The 21,921-nt window shown below is 51.8% G+C and overlaps 1 protein-coding gene and 2 long non-coding RNA genes across 6 annotated transcripts in view; 2 read left to right on the plus strand and 1 right to left on the minus strand.

The window, feature by feature from the left end:
• Positions 1-124: 124 nt before the first annotated feature.
• LOC134479811 (uncharacterized) lies at positions 125-1,051 on the plus strand. 2 transcript variants are annotated; one of them, XR_015625074.1, is made up of 2 exons: positions 125-241; positions 853-1,051. It is a non-coding gene; the product is annotated as an uncharacterized LOC134479811 (long non-coding RNA). The 2 variants fall into 2 exon arrangements; XR_015625075.1 differs by having other exon boundaries at positions 125-236.
• Positions 1,052-6,835: 5,784 nt separating this feature from the next.
• LOC148004451 (uncharacterized) lies at positions 6,836-11,324 on the minus strand. Its single transcript, XR_015625076.1, has 4 exons — positions 11,211-11,324; positions 10,905-11,011; positions 9,173-9,401; positions 6,836-9,025 (listed from the first exon to the last, which is right to left on the minus strand). It is a non-coding gene; the product is annotated as an uncharacterized LOC148004451 (long non-coding RNA).
• Positions 11,325-14,070: 2,746 nt separating this feature from the next.
• The window catches only part of Sbno2 (strawberry notch homolog 2), a 43,814-nt gene continuing 35,963 nt past the window's right edge, over positions 14,071-21,921 (plus strand). Inside the window, exon 1 of one of the 3 annotated variants that reach the window (XM_087556993.1) lies at positions 14,071-14,178. The gene's annotated coding sequence lies outside the window, so the exon portion shown is untranslated. 3 annotated transcript variants of the gene reach the window in all.

The following is a 21,921-nucleotide window of genomic DNA, read 5'->3' on the forward strand; positions in this document are numbered from 1 at the left end:
GAGTAAGCAAGTGACTGTAAGGGAGCGGCCGTGGGCTGTGGCTTCAAGCCCCGCCCCTCGGCAGTTGGTTGGTGTGTGTGGGCGGGATCTTATCTGTAAGTGGCTGTCCTAGACGCCCGTCGGCAAGTGCGACTGGCCAGCGAAATCTCTGGGCTGCCGGTGGTGACCTCGGAGTTTCGTGCCTCGGGTTAGAGTTCACGCGCGTCAACGTCCTCTGGGAACAGCCGCGACTGGAGGCATGGTGCGGGGGGTGGGGGTGGGGGGAAGAAAGGGACTCCTGGATACCTAAAGTGATCTAGCCACTGCTTGTTCTTAACGGCCTTGGGGGCGGAGTCAAAGGTCAAATAGTAGCCCAAATTTGACACTTCGGAACCTGGAGCCACTGAGATCAGTGTGGGGATAGACCCAAGCTGGTGCCATAGAGAGGAGCGTTTCGTGTGCAAAATAAGAGCCGCTGGGCTGGTGAGATGGCTCAGCGGCTGCGTACGATTGACGTCAAGTCTGACCGCATGAGTTCGAACCCCGTAAATTCACAAGGTGGACAGCAAGAAATGCCTCTCACAGTTTGTCTCTGATCCTAAACGCTCCGTGGCAGGCGCGCGCGTACACACACAACACACAGAGTTTTAAATAACAGTTGTCAAAAAAAGTGGCTGGGTAGGCTGAAGAGGTGGCTCAGTGGTTAAGAACACTGACTGCTTTCCTAAGGGTCCTGAGTTCAATTCCCGGAAACCACATAGTGGCTCGCATCTCATCTGTAATGAGATCTGATGCCCTCTTCTGGTGTGTCTGAAGACAGTGACAGTGTACTCACATACATAAAATAAATAAGAAAATCTTTTTTTTTTAAAGGTGTCTGGGGGCTGGAGAGATGGCTCAGAGGTTAAGAGCATGGACTGCTCTTCCAGAGGTCCTGAGTTCAATTCCCAGCAACCACGTGGTGGCTCACAACCATCTGTAAAGAGATCTGATACCCTCTTCTGGTATGTCTGAAGACAGCTACAGTGTACTTGTATATGATAAATAAATAAATCTTTTAAAAAAAATAAAAGGTGTCTGGGTTGGGGATTTAGCTCAGCGGTAGAGCGCTTGCCTAGGAAGCGCAAGGCCCTGGGTTCGGTCCCCAGCTCCGAAAAAAAGAAAAAAGAAAAAAAAAATGTCTGGGTAAGATTGATGTGGCCGCTGGCCTCATCTCAACTGTGTTGCAGTATTTTGGGGTGGTTTGGGTTTTGGTCACTTTCCTATAAAAATTTAACTTGTTTACTTTTATAGGCGTGTCCTTTTTAACTGCATGTATGAAAATGAGGGTTGTGATATGATTGAACGGCTAGTGCTCACCCTGCGCGACTCCCCTCCACACACTATTCAAACGCGGGTTACAAGGTCCATAGATCCGTGAATCTACGGTTCCCTCTGAGGCCACCAGGGGGCGGGGTGGACTGCCAGAAGGCCAGTCCTGGAGTAAGGAGACATAAGGGACAGAGACGCCACTAGGGGTGGGCAAAAGGCCTTGGTGGTCAAGCTCAACCGACCTCCATTCAAACCCCAGGACTTACATGGAGGAAGGAGAACTGACTCATGCTAGCACATAAATTAAGGAAAAAAAGATCAGAGAAACAGATCTGAAGACAAGTTGAGGGAAAACACAGGCTAGACAAACAGAAAAAAAAGCAGAGCAGGGTCAGAGGTGAGGAGCACTGGTGCTCTTTCAGAGAAGCCACATGGTGGCTCATATGCACTTCTGTTGGATTCAGTACCCTCCTCTGGCCTCAGAAGACACATGGTGCCATACACACATGCAGTCAAAACACTCATACACATGAAAATTGAACTTAAGAAACTAACAAAGCGCTGGAGAGATGGCTCAGCGGTTAAGAGCATCGACTGCTCTTCCAGAGGCCCTGAGTTCGAATCCCGACAACCACATGGTGGCTCACAACCATCTGTAATGAGACCTGATGCCCTCTTCTAGTGAGTCTGAAATATGTGTGTACTCACATAAATGAAATAAATCTTTTAAAAAATTTCACGAAAAAGGAAGGAGAGACAAAGATGAAGGAAACAGCTGGAGGGAATATCGTTCCCCCACCTCCAGAGCTGCAGCCCAAGCAGCTCCTCACAGGGAGACTCTCTGGATTTTCACCTTCCATTGCATGGCAACAATAAGTAAGTCTCTTTTTTTTTTTTCGGAGCTGGGGACCGAACCCAGGGCCTTGCGCTTCCTAGAATAAGTAAGTCTCAAACACCTACACCTACACCCTTCACCTGACAGACACTAAGGCATCCTGGGAGCTTTAGGGGCAATAAGCATCATCCTGGTCCCCACCCATTCTGAACCTGGAGCTCCCGGAGTGGGACAGCCACACCTGACCAAGATGTTACCCTGAATTCTCTAAGAAGAGTCATCACTCTGGTGAGAACTCTGGGTCAGAGACATAGATATATTTAGAGGTTTATTGTATTTACGTACATATATGAGAGAGAGAGAGAGAGAGAGAGAGAGAGAGAGAGAGAGTGTGTGTGTGTGTGTGTGTGTGTGTGTGTGTGTGTGTCTGTTCGTGCACACGCATCACATTCAGGACCTCACAGAGGCCTCAGATCCCCTGGAGCTGGAGTTATAAAGAGTTGTGGCCAGCGGGAACCGAACCCGTGAGTTCTGGTAGTGCAGCTACTTTATAAATTTGGGAACTCAGTACCACTTCAATAATATGACTTTCCCCTCAGAAGTAGCAGATTACAGACCATGGAAGCACATCAGAAATGGCACTGGGACCACATGGTGGCTCACAACCATCTGTAACGATATCTGATGCCCTCTTCTGGTGTGTCTGAAGGCAGCTACAGTGTACTCATATATAATAAATAAATAAAAATTAAAAAAAGATATAAAAAAAAAAAAGAAATGGCACTGGGGGAGGTAATGCCACCAGGAAGAAAAAACCTGCAGATTCCACATCAAGCCTGCAGCCGGCTCAGTGGGTAGGGCACAGTTTGACGGGTCAGGATCCCTGCTTCCATCCCTGGTACCACATAAACCACACTAGCAGTACTGTCATCTGGATCTATCCTCAACTACATAGTGAGTTCAGGCCAGCCTGGGCTACATAGTGATACTTTGTCTGCATTAGTCAGGTTCTCTAGAGCCACAGAGCTTCTGAAATGTCTCTATACAGAAATCTGTTACGAGGACTTACGGGTACTCCAACTCTCCAGCAATCGTCAGCTGAGAAGCAGAGTCCAAGGATCTAGTAATTCTCAGTCCCACAAGGCTGGTAGATTCCAACAGATGTGCTGGCAAGTAAAAAGAGTCTTCCTTCTTCCAATGTCCTTCTGTAGGTCTCCGGCGGAAGGTGTGGCCCAGATTAAGGTGTGCACCACCATGCTTGGGACTTCCTTTGTCCCAGGCTGACCTTGAACTCAGAGATCCTCTTGCTCAGTCTCCTGGGATTAAAGGTGTGTACCACCTTGCCTGGACCTAAGCTTTTCATGGCCACTATGCCTCAAGTTCTCCATGCCAAGATTAGGTCAGAAACTTGTGTCTTCCTGCCTCAAGGTCTGGATCACAGGTGAGCCCTCCAATTCTGGATTTTTAGTTTATTCCAGATATAGTCAAGTTGACAACCAGGAATAGCCATTACAAGTCTCTAAAGAGGGGGGAAAACATAAAAATAAAAATATAAAAACTGGGCTGGAGAGATGGCTCAGCGGTTAAGAGCACTGACTGCTCTTCCAGAGGTCCCGAGTTCAATTTCCAGCAACCACATGGTGGCTCACAACCATCTGTAATGGGATCCGATGCCCTCTTCTGGTGTGTCTGAGGATAGCTACAGTGTACTTATATATAATAAATAAATCTTTTTAAAAATATATATAAAAACTTGGGTTGGGGATTTAGTTCAGTGGTAGAGCGCTTGCCTAGGAAGCACAAGGCCCTGGGTTCAGTCCCCAGCTCCGGAAAAAAAAAAAAAAAAAAAAAAAAAAAAAAAAAAAAAAAAAAAACTTGGCCAGAAGTGGTGGTTCAAGTCTTTAACCCCAGCACTTGGGAGGCAGAGGCGGGGACAGAGGCAGGTGGCTCTCTGACTTCAAGGCAAGCTTGGACTGCAGAGGGCAAGAGTGTCTCAAGAAGAAAAAAGAAGACACTCCAATAAATGTTTGGATAATTTGAGCCAAAACACCCACCGGAAACTGTCCGGTGAAAACCTCTAGACTCTCTGGACTGTAGTGGTACACACATTTTTTTTTAAAATATTTCTTAGGGGCTGGGGATTTAGCTCAGTGGTAGAGCGCTTACCTAGGAAGCGCAAGGCCCTGGGTTCGGTCCCCAGCTCCGAAAAAAAGAATAAAAAAAAAAAAAATTTCTTATATACAGATTTCTGCCTGCATGTAAGCCTCCAGGCCAGAAGAGGGCATTGGATCCCATTACAGATGGTTGTGAGCCACCATGTGGTTGCTGGGAACTGAACTAGGACCTCTGGAAGAGCAGTCAGCGCTCTTAACCACTGAGCCATCTCTCCAGCCAGGTACATACTTTTAATCCCAGAACTCAGGAGGCAGATCTCTGAGTTCAAGGCCAGTCTGATCTTACAAAGTAAGTTCTAGGACAACCAGAGCTACACAGAGAAACAAACAATAGCACTGTATGCACATATGAAAACCTCAAAAAATATTAAATTACAAATCAAGTCCAGTGTCATGGTGAAGCACTCTTTTTTTCCCCCCTCTTAGTTTTTTAAGACAAGGTTTCTCCAAGGAGTCCTGGCTGTCCGAAAACAACTCACTCTGGGCTGGAGAGATGGCTCAGCGGTTAGGAGCACTGACTGCTCTTCCAGAGGTCCTGAGTTCGATTCCCAGCAACCACATGGTGGCTCACAACCATCTGTGATGGAATCCGATGCCCTCTTCTGGTGTGTGTGAAGACAGCTACCGTGTAATCACATAAATAAATATTAAAAATAAATAAATAAACCTTTAAAAAAAAAAAAACCTCACTCTGTAGACCAGGCTGGCCTTGAACTCAGAGATCCACCTGTCTCTGCCTCCTGAGTGCTGAGATTCAAGGTGTGCACACCACACCCAGCTGTAATGCAAACTTTTAACCTCGCCAATAGCGAAGCAGAGGGAGGCAGAGGTCAGTGGGTCTCTGTGAATTTGGGGTGACTCACAACTACTTCCTGTAACTCCATCTTAAGTGGGGTGTGGCTCTGACTCCCTCTCCTCGAGTGCCAGGAGGTCAATGCCTTCTTGGTTACCTCAGGACTTCATGCAAGTGGTGCACATACGTTGCTAGGCAAACGCTCACAGATACGAAAGCAGACGAATAGAATGCCAGCAGCTCGAGAGGGTCAGGACGCGCCTCAGAAGCAGGTGGATGAGCGGGGGCTTATGTGGCCTGGGTCCATCCTCAGCCCCCAACTTGGATAAATTCATGATGTTTAAATAGATGTGGTAGCAGGAGCAGCTCAAGGCCACCCTGCACTGCCTGAAGAGCTGGAGAGCCCAGGTTCTGTGGGGTCTAACCTGTCCTGTGCAATGTCACATGCAGCTCAATTCTGCCACCCCAGGCCCTCATATGGCCTGGCTATGCCTGGGTTTCGCACCATCACCCTGCCCTCATATGGCTCACTGATGATACTCAGCATCCTTGACAATAACTAAATAATTAATGAGTGAGTAAAGACTGTGGTGGATGAATGACTCAGTAAATAGGCGAATGAATGAGTGAATGAATGAGTGAGTGAGTGATGACAGGCAGCCTAGCAACCCATTATGTTAGTGAGCTGGTGTATCCATCAGTCTGAAGCTGCTGCTTTTGGGTTCTTTTATTACGCAGCCATAGCTGACTGATACAAACCGAGCAATACCACTAGCTCGGGACTCAGGGTTCTATTCGTACCATAAGGCCCATTTGAGAAACAGGCAATTCTGTCTTACCTTGTGAGAGGGGGGTACCCTCAGAACTTTCACAGGGGCCTTGGAGAGCTATCTTTCTGCCTGTGGCAGAGTGGGAGTCTGGGACAGGAGACTCAGGGCTAAATCCCCATCCTCTGGTATGGGAACCTGTAGCATAGGAGAGAAAGGATAAAGCCTGCTCCCCAAGTCCACAGCTGGCCTCCAACCTCAGCTGCCTGATGTGGGATAGGGGCTCGAAGTCACCTGATATGCATCTTTTTCATGGTATAATTTCACCTCTAAGAGCAGGACTTTCTCTCCTAGACCCTTGAGTGTTCTTCCTTAAAGGCCCCAGCCCACCCCACCCCACCCCAGCTGGTGCAGCAATCTTAGCACATGGGGCAGAGCCATGTTCGCTGCCCCATGAAGGTCTTCCCTGAGCTTCACGGCTGTTGCAATGCTTGTTTGTTTTGCGACAGGGCTCTCCATTAGCCCAGGCTGATCTAGAATTCATTGTGTGGTCAAGGCTGACCCTGAATTCCTCCTCTGTTGCTTAGCTGCACCTTGTTGCCAGCTTTTTTTCCTTTGTGCTTTTCTCCCTTTCCATCTGTCTGTCCCTCCCTCTGTCTCCCTCCCCCCTCCCTCTCTCCCTCCTTCCCCCCTTCTCTCCTCCTTTCCTCTCCTTCTAAGATTCTACCTATCTGGCACAGGCTACCCTCAAACTTTCCTGGCTTCTCCTTAAAAAAAAAAAAAAAAAAAGCAAAAAGTCCTGTGAATCCCAGGCTTCCTCTACTCTCCACGGGGATGACCCTGTCCCACATTCTCACACAGCTGTCATGAAGTGTCACCCCATCGTTTTCACACACATCTGCAAGAGTGCAAGAGATACTGTCTTCTTAGTCAGGGTTCCTATCCCTGCACAAACACCATGACCAAGAAGCAAGTTGGGGAGGAAAGGGTTTATTCGGCTTACTCTTCCACATTGCTGTTCATCACCAAAGGAAGTCAGGACTGGAACTCAAGCAGGTCAGGAAGCAAGAGCTGATGCAGAGGCCATGGAGGGATGTTACTTACTGGCTTGCTTCCCCTGGCTTGCTCAGCTTGCTTTCTTATAGAACCCAAGACCACCAGCCCAGGGACAGCACCATCCACAATGGGCTGGGCCCTCCCCCTCTTGATCGCTAGTTGAGAAAATGCCTTACAGCTGGGTCTCATGGAGGCATTTCCTCAAGGGAGGCTCCTTTTTCTGTGATAACTCCAGCTAGTGTCACGTTGACACACAAAGCCAGCCAAGTACACACTGTCAGTTCAAAGCTTCTGTCCAGTGAGGTGGAGCACAAAGAAGTCAGGCATGCAGGACATGGCTGTACACGCCTTTGTCCTAGCCCTCCCGAGGCAGAGGCAGATGGAGCTTTGTAAATTCAAGGAAGCCTACTTTGCACAGGGGAGTCCCAGACTAGCCAGGGCCAAATGGTGAGACCAGTGATGAAAGGGTGGGGGCTAGGGAGAGAACTCAATAGTTGAGAGCACTTGTTCTTTATAGAGGACCAGGGTTAGAGTCCCAGCTCCCACATGGTGGCTCACCACCATTGCTAATTCTGGTTCTAGGGGATCTGATGGATTCTTCTGATCTCCGTGGGCACCGGGCTCCTGTGTGGTGCACAGACATACATTTATACACGTAGAACAAACGCCTGTCACATGAACACAACACATGCTGCCATGCCTCTCCCAGCAGACGTCATCGTGAGTACTTTACACACCCAGGGAGCAAACACTGCCCGTGTACAGCAGGATGGGTGGGCTCGCCAGTTGGGTCTCTATAGACTCCCGTCCTGACCGATCCAGCTGTACAGACTTCTCTAATCCAGGGGCATAGTGAGGAACATTCACACCATGGTCACGGCAAGTTGTTACACAGCTGTAGCTAACTAATGCAGGCTGGTGATACAACCAACCAAGGCTGTTCCTCCAGCCCTCTACTGTGTATGTCCCGAATACCTGTCTTTTTTTGGTGTGTGTGGGGGGGAGGGGGGTGGCTATTCTGGAACTTGCTCTGTAGACTACGATAGCCTAGAACTCAGAGATCCGCCTGCCTCTGCCTCTTGAATACTTAGGCTACAAATTTGTACCGCTCATGTCCAGTTATCATAGTTTATTTTTATTCTGTTATTGAAGACCTCTGTGGCCCAGGATACCCTTGAATTAACAGCAATCCTCCTGTCTCAGCCCCTCAAGTGCTGGCATGACATGCCTGGACTTTCATGCCCAACTCTACGTGTGTTTATTGCATAACTTGTAATGAATAAATTTAGGGTCTCACATGCATCAGACCAATCCTCCATCATTGAACTGCATCCCCCAGGTAGCCCAGGCTGGACTTAAACTTGATTCTTCTCTCTTAGTCTCCTGAATGCTGGGATGACAAGCATATGAATCATCTTGCTGTTTACAGACTCCTCTCTTCTGCACATTTCCTTCCAGGGAGTCCCACACTGATCTTTTGTGTCCTCAATGTCCCTCCATATCTGGCCTGTATCAGAGGCTCATCCCTCTTCAGGGCCACATAATACTCCAGTACATATGGCGCACATGGTTTGCACCTGGGACTCCCTCAAGGCCTGGCTATGGGGTCTCACTCTCCAGTTTAGTCATTCCTGACAATAAGGTCATCTGTATAAGGCTGGACATACAGCATCTAGCTTGGTGGGAAAACACTTGCCTAACACACTCAAGGACCCTGGTTCCATCCCCAGCACCAAAAGAATAACAGGGTCCCCATCCTATAGAAGCACAGCACTCCATTCCTGTTGTTTATATAAACCCCTATAAAGCTCCTCTGGTGTCGATGACACCTTTTCTCTTTTCTTTTCTTTTTTTTTCCTGAGACAGTTTCTCTGTGTAGCCCTGGGTGTCCTGGAACTCACTGTGTAGACCAGGCTGGCCTTGAGCTCACAAAGATCCACCTGCCTCTGCTTCCTGAGCGCTGGGATCGAAGGTGTGAGCCAGGGCTACCCGGTGAGTTTTTAAGGTAGTGCAGTGTAAACAGGTTGTCAGCCTTGCCTGGAGCCTCGCAGCATCCGGTGGAAGAGCTGGACTTGGAGTTCTGAGAGGATCCGCAATGGCAAACACACACCTGTGACCAGTCCTCTGATCAGACCCCTTCTCAGACTGCTGGAATCCCAGACTCTGAACCCAGTGGGGACAGCTGAGCTGACGGACCAGCTGGGTTCTATTCCCTCCTCCAAATGCCCCTCTGTCCCCAGGATGGAGAGTGACCCACCTTTCCTGGAATCTCCCTTGGGCTGGGTGGCAACTCCCAGGAATCCCCAGAGCAGGGCTCAAACCCCTTAATACCACTGGTTAGGACCGAGGGGAATAGGATGTGGCTTTGCCACCTCTAGGGACTCCTGTGGCCAGTAGTCAGGGATTCGGCCATTTCTGTCCTCTTCTGTGCTTAGTGTCCCAGTGCCCGACCTGCGGCCTGTCCCCAGGGCAGCCACTAAATACACCTGAGATAAAGAAAAACAAACAGAGTCACATGACTCTGCTCTGTTTGAACCCTCTCTCCCATTCTCCAGACACCCAAGCTCTGAGACCTCACCCCTCCTCCATTACCCTCACCTGCTCCTCCTCCTCTGCCCTCTGCTCCCAGCCCTACCCCCTTTGGTCCCAACTTCTCAGGAATCTGACCAAAGCTCTAGAGCTGACTGGGAGGCCCTCAGTCCAGTCGAGGTTTGGTATTGGGCTGGGAGCTCAATGTGGGGTTAAGGGACCCCTGAGGGGCCTCCTCTCTCCCCCACTATGTTACACATGTCTCCCTATGGGGGTACTGGGTGGTATAGCATTTAGAGTTGGATTCCTCTCTCTCTCTCTCTCTCTCTCTCTCTCTCTCTCTCTCTCTCTCTCAGATTTATTTATTTCAGATATAATATGAGTATATCTTCAGACACACCTGAAGAGGGCATCGGATCCCATTACAGATGGTTGTGAGCCACCATGTGGTTGCTGGGAATTGAACTCAGGACCTCTGGAAGAGACTCTTAACCACTGAGCCATCTCTCCAGCCCTCCATTCTCTTCTCTAGGTCTGTCACTAGCTGAGCCTTTGGCTTTTAGTGTATATTTGTGTGTGTGTGTGTGTGTGTGTGTGTGTGTGTGTGTGTGTCCGTTTGAGTTGTTTGTGTGTGTATGTGCATATATATGTATATGTCTCTGTGTGTGCATATGTATATATACACTGTACATGTATATTTGCATGTGCATACATATGTGTATGTGCACATGTATGTATGTATGTGTATGTGTGCATATATGCATGTGTATGTATGTGTGCATATGTATATACATGTGTACATGTATGTACGCATGTGCATGTATATGTGCATGTGTATGTGCATGTGTACATGAATGTTTGCATGTGTGTATGTGTGTATAGTATGTATGTATGTATGTGTAAATGTGCATGTGCATGTATGGGATGTGTGTATATGTGTGTATATATGCATATGTATGCATGTGTTTATGTATGTTTGCTTCTGTCTGTGTGTCTATGTGTGCCCCCAGGCTTTCAGTCCCTTACTATGGGACTCCAAGCACCAGCTCCACTTGTAAGTCAAGTTCCAGAGCCCTCTTTTTACTTGAAAAACTTCTGTGTGTATGGACATCAGTGTTAGATCCCATGGGACTGGAGTTGCAGGCAGCTCTGAAGGTGGGGGCTAGGACCTGATCTCAGCCAGTGCTCTTGAGTTGCTTCCCCTTCCCCCACTCCTTTATGGTTTAAGACTCCTCAGGCTGGCTTTGCAGTCACACTGTCCTTGCCTCATCTCTAGTGTCCCCGGATAACATACTATGCCACCATGTTTCTGACTGCTGTTTCTGCCCTGGATCCACCATATCCCTGCTCCACAACCTTTTATGGCTTCCTGTTGCCCTTTCCTCAGTCATCCCCACATCCAGTCCTGGACCTCCCCGTCCATGTGCCCGGTGTCTCATTCCGTTACTATTCCCATTGACCTTCTGTTGTCCAGTCTGCAGCTCCCCAACCTCAGGACCCACTCAGGACAAAGTGGAGGTGTGTGGATGAGCGCTTCCACGGATGTCCCAGGTGTCGCAGCCTCTCCCTGTAGAGAAGGAAGGCCCAGACTGGGTGGATCTCAAACCTGTCAGGCAGGTTTGCTTCCCCGAAGCCTTGGCACAGACTACAGCTCTAACAGGGCTTTAGCAGGATCTGACTCTATGTCCTGAGGCAGAGAGCTGGGAGCCCCAGATCCTGGGACAGTGGCCTTAGACACCCGGGGACACCAAGGAAGTAGTTCCTACAGGTGGGTCAGGCGCTGGAGGAGGAGGAGGATGTCTCCACTGGGTGATGCTGGCTATTGGGGTGAGGTCTCTCTGTGCCGCAGCTGCTCCTGCCTCAGTGTCCCCCTCTGCACTGAGGAGAGCTGGGCTAGAGCTTGAGGAAGAGAGATGAAAGGGTGGGGGAGGTGGAGAGGGAAGAGGCGGTGCCAGACTGGGGGCCCCCACCAGGGGAAGTGGGTATAGAAAACAGAAGTGGCCAGGGGGACTGCGAGGAGGAGGAGAAGCTTCGGTGGCAGCCTGGGAACACCGGGACTTTCCAGGCTATAGGGAAACAGGAAGTGAATCCCTAGGTCCAGGCCTGCCTGGCCACACTGCTTCACCTGCTGCTTGGTCTGACTGAGTGCTGGGAATCTGGAGAGGAGCTGGCTGCAGCTGGAAATGGGCAGATCTCCACAGGGAAGCCGGGGCAGGGTACACTGCAGTCTGAGAAGTGAGGGCTGCTGGTCCTTAGCTCTCACTGGCAGGCTTTTCTGTCCTTTGAAATCCTGACAGGGCTGGGCACTTTCCTAGTTAGTCTAAGGTTCTGGGCTTCATCCCTCCCCATGGATCTAGCCCCCCACCCCCTACACCAAATTGTAACTCTAAAACTGGGCTGGGGCTCTAGGGGTAGATTGCCCAGCATGCACTAAGCCCTGGGTCCCATCCCCAGCACCATGTAAACCAGGCACATGCCTATCACCCCAGCACTTGGAAGGTAGAAGCCGGAGGATCAGGAGTACAAGGTCACTGTTGCCTACATTTTGAGTTTGGGGTTGGCCTGAGTGCCTGAGACAGTTCTCAAAACAAAGAGTCCACACTTTGTCAGTGTAGTCAGTGGAACCACCTAGGATATGGCTCATTAGTTTAAAGTCTCAGAGGAGTCAGGTGCCTTTCCTGGGGTCACACAGCAAGTCCATGCTGCTGCATCTTTAAAACTGGGCCATGAACTCAGAGCCAGGTCCCTGATGCTCTTTAAAGCTGACTCCTATGTTTCCTCGGAAATCCCCAAATCTGACTAATTCCCTAGCCATTCCCCTTCTTGGCGAATTCCTTCAGGCTGACAAGGCTAGATACACCCTGGGCTGGGCAAACTGCCTCCGTCTGAGGCAAAATTACCCGTAGTGACCTCATGGCTTCCCGTGCTGGACGTGGCCGAGGTCGCTTCCATCCCTTTCCTTAGGTGACCTGGGGCTAACTGCAGGACAGTCCTCCACTTCCATTTTCTTCCTCTGGGAGGGCAGGTAACACCAATCCTCAGAGGACTGAGAAGAGAGGAAGCTGGTTCCTCAGTGTGGGACTCAGACCTCCCTGTGGCTCTCATACTTCCAAACTCTTTACTCTCTGTGTGTGCATATGAGTGTGTGCATGTGCGTGTGCGTGTGCGTGTGCGTGTGTGTGTGTGTGTGTGTGTGTGTGTGTGTGTGTGTAGGGTAGAAGTTAACCTTGAAAGCTACTCCTCAGGAACCACCTGTATTGCTCTGAGACATGGTCCCTCACAGACCTGAGATGGGCGGGCCCACTAGGCTAGGTCCGCTGGCCATAGAACTCTAGGAACCCTCCTGCCTCTGCCCCCCAGCGCTAGGATTATAATGTAAGCCTGTGCCACCACCCCTAGGGGTGGGGGTGGAGCTTGGGTCCTCAGCACTTTAGCCCAAGCCAGCTCCCCAACTGTACCAGGCTTTTTTATTGTTGTTGTTTGCTTTTGAAGACATTTTTCTCTGTGTAGCTCTGGCTGGCCTTGGACTCACTGAGATGGCCGGTTTCTGCCTCCCCAGAGCCGAGATTGAGTTAAAGGAACGTGTCACCACTGCCCAGTCCCACACCAGGCTTTTAAACGGCTTTTCTTTTACCTGGACTGTCTTTCCTTTTGGTCTATGTGACAAACTCCTGCTTAAACTTCAAACTCAAGTTTCTAGAGCCTTCGTGATCCCCAGTGGTATCCTCACCATTATGCAGGGACTCCTGCCTGGGTCCCTTTCCCTGAGCACCTATGTGAGGATGTATAGTCACGATCCCCTGTCCTCTAGACAGGGGTTTTCTACAGGCACAATAAAGAACCAGGTTCTCATTCAGGGACGGTGGCACATGCCTTTCATTCCAACACTCAGGAGGCAGTGGGAGGAAGATCTCTGAGTCCAAGGCCACGCTAGTATACAGAGGGAGTCCAGGACAGCCAGGGCTACATGGAGATAAAGCAGCATTCCTACAGTTCATTTATTTATCTACAGGCAAATCTAATCTCAGGGTTGCAGGACACAGGCAATGATGGTGGCTCTGGGTCTGAAGTCATGATACCCAGTTGGGAAGGGGATGGTGACTGAACTGGCTTTATCCCCACGGAGGCCAAAGCCCTAGGTCTGGATTGAGAAGGGAGACATTAATTAGGTCTATGGTGGGGGTGAGAAAGGGCTTGGACCAGGCATGCTGGTTTATGCTTTTAACATCAGCACTGGTAGAGTGCTGGTGGATCTTTGGGAGTTCTAGTCCAGCCAAGGCTGTATAAGTGAGACTGTCTAAAAGAAAAAAAAAAGAAAAAAGAAAAAAGAAAAGAAAAGAAAAGAAAAGAAGAAAGAAAAAAAGGAAAGGGCTTCTAGATAGTTCTAAGGGAGCTGAGGAAAGCAAGGGTGGAAGAAGTTGGTGGGATCTGATGTTGCAAGTGTGCCAGGGCATGTGCAAAGACCTGAAGGGGAAACTGAAGATCATACAGCCCAGCATGGTCAAGTTCATTTGTTGAGGCAGGGGACAGTCAAAGGGACCGGTTCCCAGAGGTACCAAGATCCTGTCCTCCCGCCCCCCTTCCCTGAGAAGCCCCGCCCCTAAGGCCGCGCCCCCTTGCAGAAGCGGAAGTGCGCGCCGCCGCCAAGATGGCGTCCAGAACCCGGAAGTGAGCGGCGGCCGCTGAGAGGCTCCGGGAAACTGAGGCGTCGCGGGCTCAGCGACCAGGTCTGAGGTGAGGCGCCGGCCCGAGACACCATTGTGACCCTTCCGCGATCCCCACGCGACTCATGCGGTCAGGCCCCGGTTCCGTAGTTCTCGCGGCCGTTCTGGGGTTGCAGGGCGGGAGCGACTGCGGAGGAGAGTGCGGCACCGCGACCTCTGACCCTCCCCACGACCCCGTGACCCCGCCCCCGGTTACGACCCCCGTTCGCCCCATCTCTCTGTGAGATGTGACCCCACATTCTGCGTGGATCTCAGACTCCGTCTTGCCCCATGAGTCCTGTCCCCATGTCCACCTGTGACCCTTGACCCCGCCCCCGGCCGACAAGCCCCTTGGCTGCACTCCGTGTGAACCTGAACTCTCCCATCCCTGTGGACTTCTTGCTCCCGCTTTGACCCTTCTCTCTGGGAATCCTGACTCCTTTTGCGACCTCCATTGTCCATCTTTGACACTGACCCCAGTTTCCTATGACCCCTCTTCCCCTTTCTGGCAGACCCTGATTCCCCACTCTGGTGATGAGAACCCTTCCTTCCCTGGGAATCTTGACCACAGCCTGTCACTCCTGGCCTTGACCCTGGTATTGGGTCCTGGGACGTACCTCTTATTCTTTCCTGTACCTCGAGTTCCGGACAATCTACTTTGAACCTTGACCCTAACCGACCACTACCCTGTGTCTACAGTTGAACCTTACCCTCACCCCGGGACCCCTGTTCTCCTAGTGAAACTTAACCTCACCCCGGGGACCCCGTTTTCCTTGTGATCCAGATCCTTCCTTCTCCTGAGACTCTGGTTGCTCCCTGGAACCTTGAGCACTGCCTTCCCATGACTCCTGTCCTTGACCCTGGTCCTGGGAGGGAACCCCCAAACCCCATCTTGTACCATGATCCCTTAACCCCAGGCTCAGTCATGACCTCTAACCTTTCTTTTCTGTCTTTTTCTATCAACTTCTGTTCAGTATTCTTTTTGATCCTTTTCTTTTTCTGGTGGTCTTTAACCCTGGCACCCCTGAGGGATTTTTGTCCCTTCCTACCCCACTTGGCAGCCTCAGCGTTGGGGGTTCTCAGGATCCTGACTATCCAGGAAGAGTTTCCTAATTGGGTTTCCTGGGTGGATGCCCAGGCCTGGCCCCACCACTGGTCTCAGGAACGTCCCTCATGTCTGCTCTCCTGGTTTAGGTTGGGGGAATATGCAAAGAGTGACTCTGAAACCAAGGTGCCAGGGAGCTCAGTGAGGGACAGTGGGTGCCACCACCCCAAGTACTAGAGATGCACTGGAGGGACACATCGGAACAAGCCTGGTAGTGAGGTAGGGATCTCAGGATGTCTCCTCAGATGTCATGATTAAAACTCTGAAAAGTTTGAAAAAAAAAAAAAAAGGCCTGAGTGTGTCAAGTGGCTGGGACATCCCCCGGCTCTGCTTCCCGGAATGCCTCTGAGTCCCGCCTGCTCGGGAGCGGCCTTCCTGCCTTGGCCGTCTAGTGCCAGCCACTGCACCTGTGAGTGGGGAGCGACGGGGTGCCTGGCCATGGGGGTGGCATGATTGCTGGCAGCTTGGCGAGTGGTGAGTTTTCCAATGTGGCGAGGGCCTTCGGCTGAGCTGGGACCCCCGTGAACCCCTGTTAGACGAGGCGTTGCCTGGAACCTGGCACAATTGGGTTGGGCTTGGCATAGAGCTCTGCTGTGTGGGACTGGAGACATTTGAAGGAACGAGGGGCATAACCTGGTGGCTGCAAAGATACCACAGATCCAGGGCTGGTGCAGGGGTCTGCACCAGCTTTTTTACCTGGCATCGGCTGTGCTAGGGACCCAAGTCAATAGCAATCAGTGGCTGGAATCTGTGTCTGGGAGGCCTGGCTGGCTGAACCCTGCCTCCTATCCTTTCTCCAGAGCCCTTGGGCCCAGCTCTGCACTTCCGAGGAGCTGGCTCCTGGAGGCCAGTTGCCAAGGCTCTGTTCAGTTGGGAAGGATTAAGGCAGGGACCTGCCAGCCCAGTCTTGGGTATGATGGCAATAGAGAGACACCTCTGTGGCCTTCAGTTGACCCTGACGGACCTCTGCTCTGCTCCCACCTTTAAGGAGAAACTGGGATACACACTGGAGTGGGCAACTTGGCCCCACCAGTGGCAGCTTCTCAGGGCTCTGTAGTGTGAGCGGTTTCCTTCCGAGGGTGGAAGTGGGTGCAGGTACATAAGAGGGAACTGAGGCACTGAGAGCTCACATGCCTTCCTGTGCAGGCCTGACCTTACACACCAGGGCTTCTTGAGCTGGGCCAGCAGGAACACTGACCCAGAAGCAGATTAAAGAGTTGACTGTCCTGTTGCCTCCCCAGACCTCCACGGGGAGGATTGACCGCTTCCCTGCTAGGACTGTGTGTGACATAATCTGAATTATGAGTGGGGAGGTCTGAGTGCAGGTGACGGTCCACAGCTCACACTGCTGACAATGCCCTGTGTCGGTATGTGCCGTCCACTAATTGTGGGAGCAGTCAGGTCTGCTGTGTGCATGTGTGTATTTGCATGCAAGTGTCCTCACTCACATCCTAGGTTCACATGTTTATGCTGCGAATTGTGCACAGTCTATAGCTCTAATCATTGCTTCCATAACTAAGGGCCTGATGGTTACAAGGTGGGAGTGCAGCATAGGGTACAGCCTGAGGACAAGGTCACCAGTTTATCCTGGCCTGTCTCCTGTACACTCCCAGCTGGAGCTACCCCCACTCTCACCCCTGGAGTGCCAAGTCTGCAGCCTGTAAGGGCTTGGGGTGAGGAGCTGACTTCCTTTGGGACCATTGTTGACAGTGACTGCTACCTCTCTGGTTGCCCTGCTTCCTCCCTGGGAGAGGTGGGCAACTCTTTTGGCTGTGGTTTAGGGGACTGCAAAGCTAGGACTCTAGCTGAGACTTTCACCTTTGTGCTTGTGGGCATCTCGTGCTTAGGACAGTGTGGAGAGACCTCAAGGACATCGTATTCAGAGATCCAGACACAGAAGGCCATGCATTCTCTGTGGTGGGAAGGTTCCAGAACAGGAGGATCCAGAGTCAGGAGGAGGGTTTGTAGGGTCTGGGGCAGGGAGGTTAGGATGAGGTGACTGCTGTGTGGACAGGCCTTCCTTTGGGAAGCAGGGTGACATGTTCTGGAGCTCATAGAGGTAATGTTTGAATGGCTTAGTGCATTGGAAACTGTAAATGAACTTGACACATGGGCACTGTTTTCCAAAGCAAGGCGGGCTGTGCACCTCCAAAGCCCATGGGTATGACTGCAAGGTTGGGAATGGGCCATAGGTCTGGCCCCTAGCCAACTCACATCAGGGACACTGGAGAATGGCTGGGAACCTTGTCCTGAGCGCCCTGGATGAGGGCAGGCACAGTGGTCCATATGGCCACAGCCCACTCTGTCTTCGGAGGGCAGCTTCCAGACATCAGACACAGATGCTGTGGTGGGGACTATGTGCTGGCAGCAGTGAAGGGGCTGTGTGCCACAGTGATTAGAGGTAGTCCCGGTATCAGCTGTTGTCTTGCCCTCTTGCTCCCAGTAGTGGACGCTGTGTGGTCAAAGGGACCAAGACAGTCCCTCTGGTCTCTGGAGAACAGCCCACCAGCCTGGGTTAGTGCAGAGATGTTGCCGTATGTGCTGGGGAGGACATTGGCTTGGCCACTGTGTCCACACAGAGGAGATGGATAGGGGTCAGATATAGCACTCCTAGGTGGCTTCAGATCTGCTTCTGTCTGGTCTGGCCTGCCTTCACCCCATCTCTTGTCCCTCAGCCCTGTTGCCCTGTCCCCAGTGAGCACTCGTAGGTTGCTGCCTCCACACTTGCACCACCCACATCCATGTGCTGCTGGTCTGTGGTAAGCAGACGGAAAGGTCTCTCATCAGACTGCCCATCTGGGCTGCTGGAAATCCAGTACAGAGTGAAACTGAAAGGGGCAGTGGCTGGGATGGGGCAAGGTCCCGCCCCAGCTGGAAAGTGACAGTGCAGAGCTTGGAGGAGAGCTGCTCACTTGCCTTTTCCGGAAACCCCCACCCATGGAGGGTCAAAGGCTGCAGGTACAGGCCGGACAGGATGAGGGTCCCGGGAGGTCAGCAGATCTAGTTCTTTATGGTGGTGACTCATCATGACAAGGGTGGGGTGACTGTACCAGGAGTGCCAATAGGTCAGAGAGAAAGTCTCTGCCACACAGAACAGCAGCCACCTACCCCAAAGGCTCTCCAACCATTCTGTAGCCCAGGAAGGCCTTCTGCACATCAGGTAAACCAAGGGCAGCGTGGTCCCCTTATCCCTGCCTCTGTCTGCAGCATGGGGAAAGGGGCCTTATTTCTGGTCTTTGCTCCTCTTCCCATCCTTTATCTCCCCCACCCCATTTTACTTCCTATTATTAGGAGAGAAAGAAGGAGTGGGGGGGGGGATCCCTGAATCTAATTTCTTCTTCAAGCATGACTACTAACAACCCCCATGATCGACTACCAACTACCAACCCTGCCTCTCTGGGCCCCGCATGTATATACCCTCTGAAAAGTTCCCAGGATTCCAAGGATCACACACTCCCAGAAACTGTTGGTGTCTGGCAAACCAGGCCTCTGCTAGAGCACGAGGCAAATCACAGTCAGCTGCTGTGGACATCCAAAGCAGCCCCACATCCCATACCTGAGATTAAAACAAAAACACATTCTTTTAATATTTCTGTGTTTTTTAAAAAAAATTTCCAGAATTCTCTATAGGGTGGGTGCAGTTTTGGCTCTGGGTCCTGGGGAGTGGATACTGTGGGGTCTCATTTGCCTGGCAGGTAGAGGGCCCAGGTAGTGTTACAAATGGTTAAGAGCAGCCAGAGTGTCCTGGGTTGGGCCAGTGAGGGCTCTGTGAATCCCAAGCACAATGAATTGCAGTATCTGAGCCCCAGTGTCCCGGCCAGGGGTGTTCATGTCCAAGCCTGGCTAGAGGCCAGCTGAGGAAACCTGTTGGTATCTTCTGGGCACAGGCATCCTGGAGCCCAGGGAGATGGCCTTTTAAGTTCTGAAGCTTGGCCTTCTGAGCACCAGGTAGAGGTTGGAGACTCAGGGATGCCATTAGGGGTGTCTCTGAGTTGACATTTCTACTCTGGCTTTGTGGGGACCTGGTAGCACCCAGCACTGGGGATTGAGTGTGATGTCCAGTTTCACTCACTTTAGATAGTTAGGGGCTGCCACCCCCAAACTCCAGTCCAAGGCTTCTCCTGAAAAACCAGCCTGTCTGGATACCGAGAGCCACATTCCTTTCTCCTGCCCCCTCCTGCCATGCCTGGGCCTCTTCAGTGTGCCCCGCCCATCTGCTTCCTCTCGACCCCCCCCAAGGGCGGGGCCGGGGAAAGAGCCCCAGAGAGGCTGTGGGACTACGGGCACTCCAACATCTGACACTGTGTCCTTGGAGCCCCGCTGGTCATTCAAGAGTCCGTCCCTGGCCTGTGTAGTGTTAGGATCTCAGGTGTGGTCTAGAGAGCCATTAGAATAGCTGGCCCTGTGGGCATGCTGGCTGTCCTGTCTGTCTGAGGTTTGGGTAAGAGTCCTGGATGAGTGAGGGACTGTAGCTCCAGGGACAGATGCGTGCAGAAAGCTCCAGGTCCCACCTCTGCCACCATATAAACTCTGTGTGGTCGCTCACACCTGTCATCCCAGCCCTCTGCAGTTCTGCTACAGAGTGAATTCTGGGTATGTCTGAGTGGCCATGGTGTCCTTGAGGCCTTCTCAGGCAGAGGCCTCTCTCTCACTTGCAGGCAGATGTGGGCGGCAGTGTCAACCACCCTTACTTGTCCTAGCATGGAGCATGGACCCTCACTCACATAGACACACTCTGCTCCTGTGCCCACAGCCTAACCCCAGGCTACAGCTAGTTAGACTCCACGTCCTCTCAGCATTGGCTAACCCTCATGCCGGGATGACGGTCCTGTGTTGGCGTTGAGACTGGACCAAAGGATCCTAAGGGCAGTGGGGGCCACCACAATCACTAGCCCAGATCACTAGCCCAGCCACCACCTGAGTTCTCTTAGAGGCACTGAACTGTGGTGGGATGGCAGCAGGCTCTCTGTGGACCACAGACACACCAGGCTCTATCAGTGCCAAAGGAACAGGAAGAGAGCCAGGCTCAGGTAGAAAGTGGCTTAACAGGATGACTTGGGAAGCAGACATCATAGCTCAGTACTGAAAGTCTTGCAAAGAGCAGGCCTAAGCTTAAGACCTAAGCTGGAACTTCCCAGGGCTGGAGCTGGGGCTGCGGAGACCCCGCCTGAGGAGGCTCTGCAGTGTTTATGGGACAGGCATCTATAAAGCTAGGTGATATGCACCCTCACCTCCTCGCCCCCTCCGCACTCCTCACCCCCTTACTCCCCTCCCCCTCGTGCTACTACAGAAGGCAGCTCTTCGGATGCCGTCTGCACACAGAGGCTCCTCTGGGTGTGCCTTCAGTACTGACAGACTTTGCCTATGACTAGCTTCTGGATTTTTGGATCATTTGTAGTCAAGGAGTGGACTACTGAAAGACTGGGGTGTAAGTAAAGACTGTCTTCAGAAGATCTCTCCATGTAATTAGTTGTTACTTTAAAAGAAAATTACCTGAAAATATCTTTGTTGTAGAAAAGAAGCTAGGCGTTGTGGATGACTGTGTACCCCAAAGCTGGGCACTGGGGCCATCCTGTCTGCCTGAGCCTCGCTTCCTTCCAGGTCCTTTGGAATTGACATGGCCTGTGTGCCTTGCTCCCTTAGGCTGCTCCTCTCTCTGTGGCCTGGAGAGGGTGTGTGAGCTCATGGGCTCTGGAAGCCAGTTGATACCTCAGTGGGGAGGGACTGTGAGGCCTCCAGTTGTCCCAGCCCTGATGGCACCCGTGAAACTGGTGTCTACAACTTCCTCCTCAGATGAGGTTTTGCTTCCGGTGGTGACAGCTTCATGGGACACTGACTGCAACAGACACCACTGCCCCAGGAGTTGGAAGCTAAGGCAGGAGGGTGAGTTCAAGGCCAGCCTGCAGTAGCCGACGGAGACTGTCCCAAATGACAGAACACACAGCAGCTTGGCCTGTGTCCCACCCTGGCTCTGTGAGGGTGAGGGTTCCATACAACTCTGCCTCATTGTCTGTGTCTCCTGTGCCTCAGCCCTCACTGGCCTCAAGTTCTGCTTGCTCTCCTTGGGTCGAGTCATAGACACAACTGGTAGTCTCCCCTAATCTCTGTTCCCAACTGGGTATTCCTCGAGCCTCGCGGTGACTGGCTCAGTCTCCCCCCATCCCTTGTCAGTGGATCAGATTAGTGCCCTTGAATCCACCACACTGTGCCCAGTCTCCCCTGAGAGAAGGGCCATGACCAGCTGAGGGGATGGCAAACACTGCCCAGCAGGCCTGGGACATTTTAGGCTGCTCCCAGCAGGGCCATCCTTATGGCCAGCTCTGTCAAAGGATATGGGGTCTCCAGCCTGATCACCCACCCCCACCCCTGAGCATACAAGCTGCCACTCCATCCCAGCACGCGGCCCTCTGGACTAGGCGGCCGGCCGGCCAGACCAGAAAGTTTTGCAAGAGAGGGTGGGCAGTTAAGACGTCACTCCAGAATCCTCCCTGCCTCTGGCAATCTTGTCTTCTAATGTTCCCTCCTGCCTATCCCTGTCTCTCAAAAGGTCCGGGAAGGCAATTGTCCCACTCTGTGACCTCCTGTGTGAGTAATCCTGGAAAAGGGCTGTGGTGGCCCTGTGACCATTGTTCCGCAGACCCAAGTACAGCCAGGAGTGAGGGCTTTCCA

Source organism: Rattus norvegicus, chromosome 7 (assembly GCF_021556685.1).
Source record: "Rattus norvegicus strain SHRSP/BbbUtx chromosome 7, alternate assembly SHRSP_T2T, whole genome shotgun sequence".
NCBI lineage: Eukaryota > Metazoa > Chordata > Mammalia > Rodentia > Muridae > Rattus > Rattus norvegicus.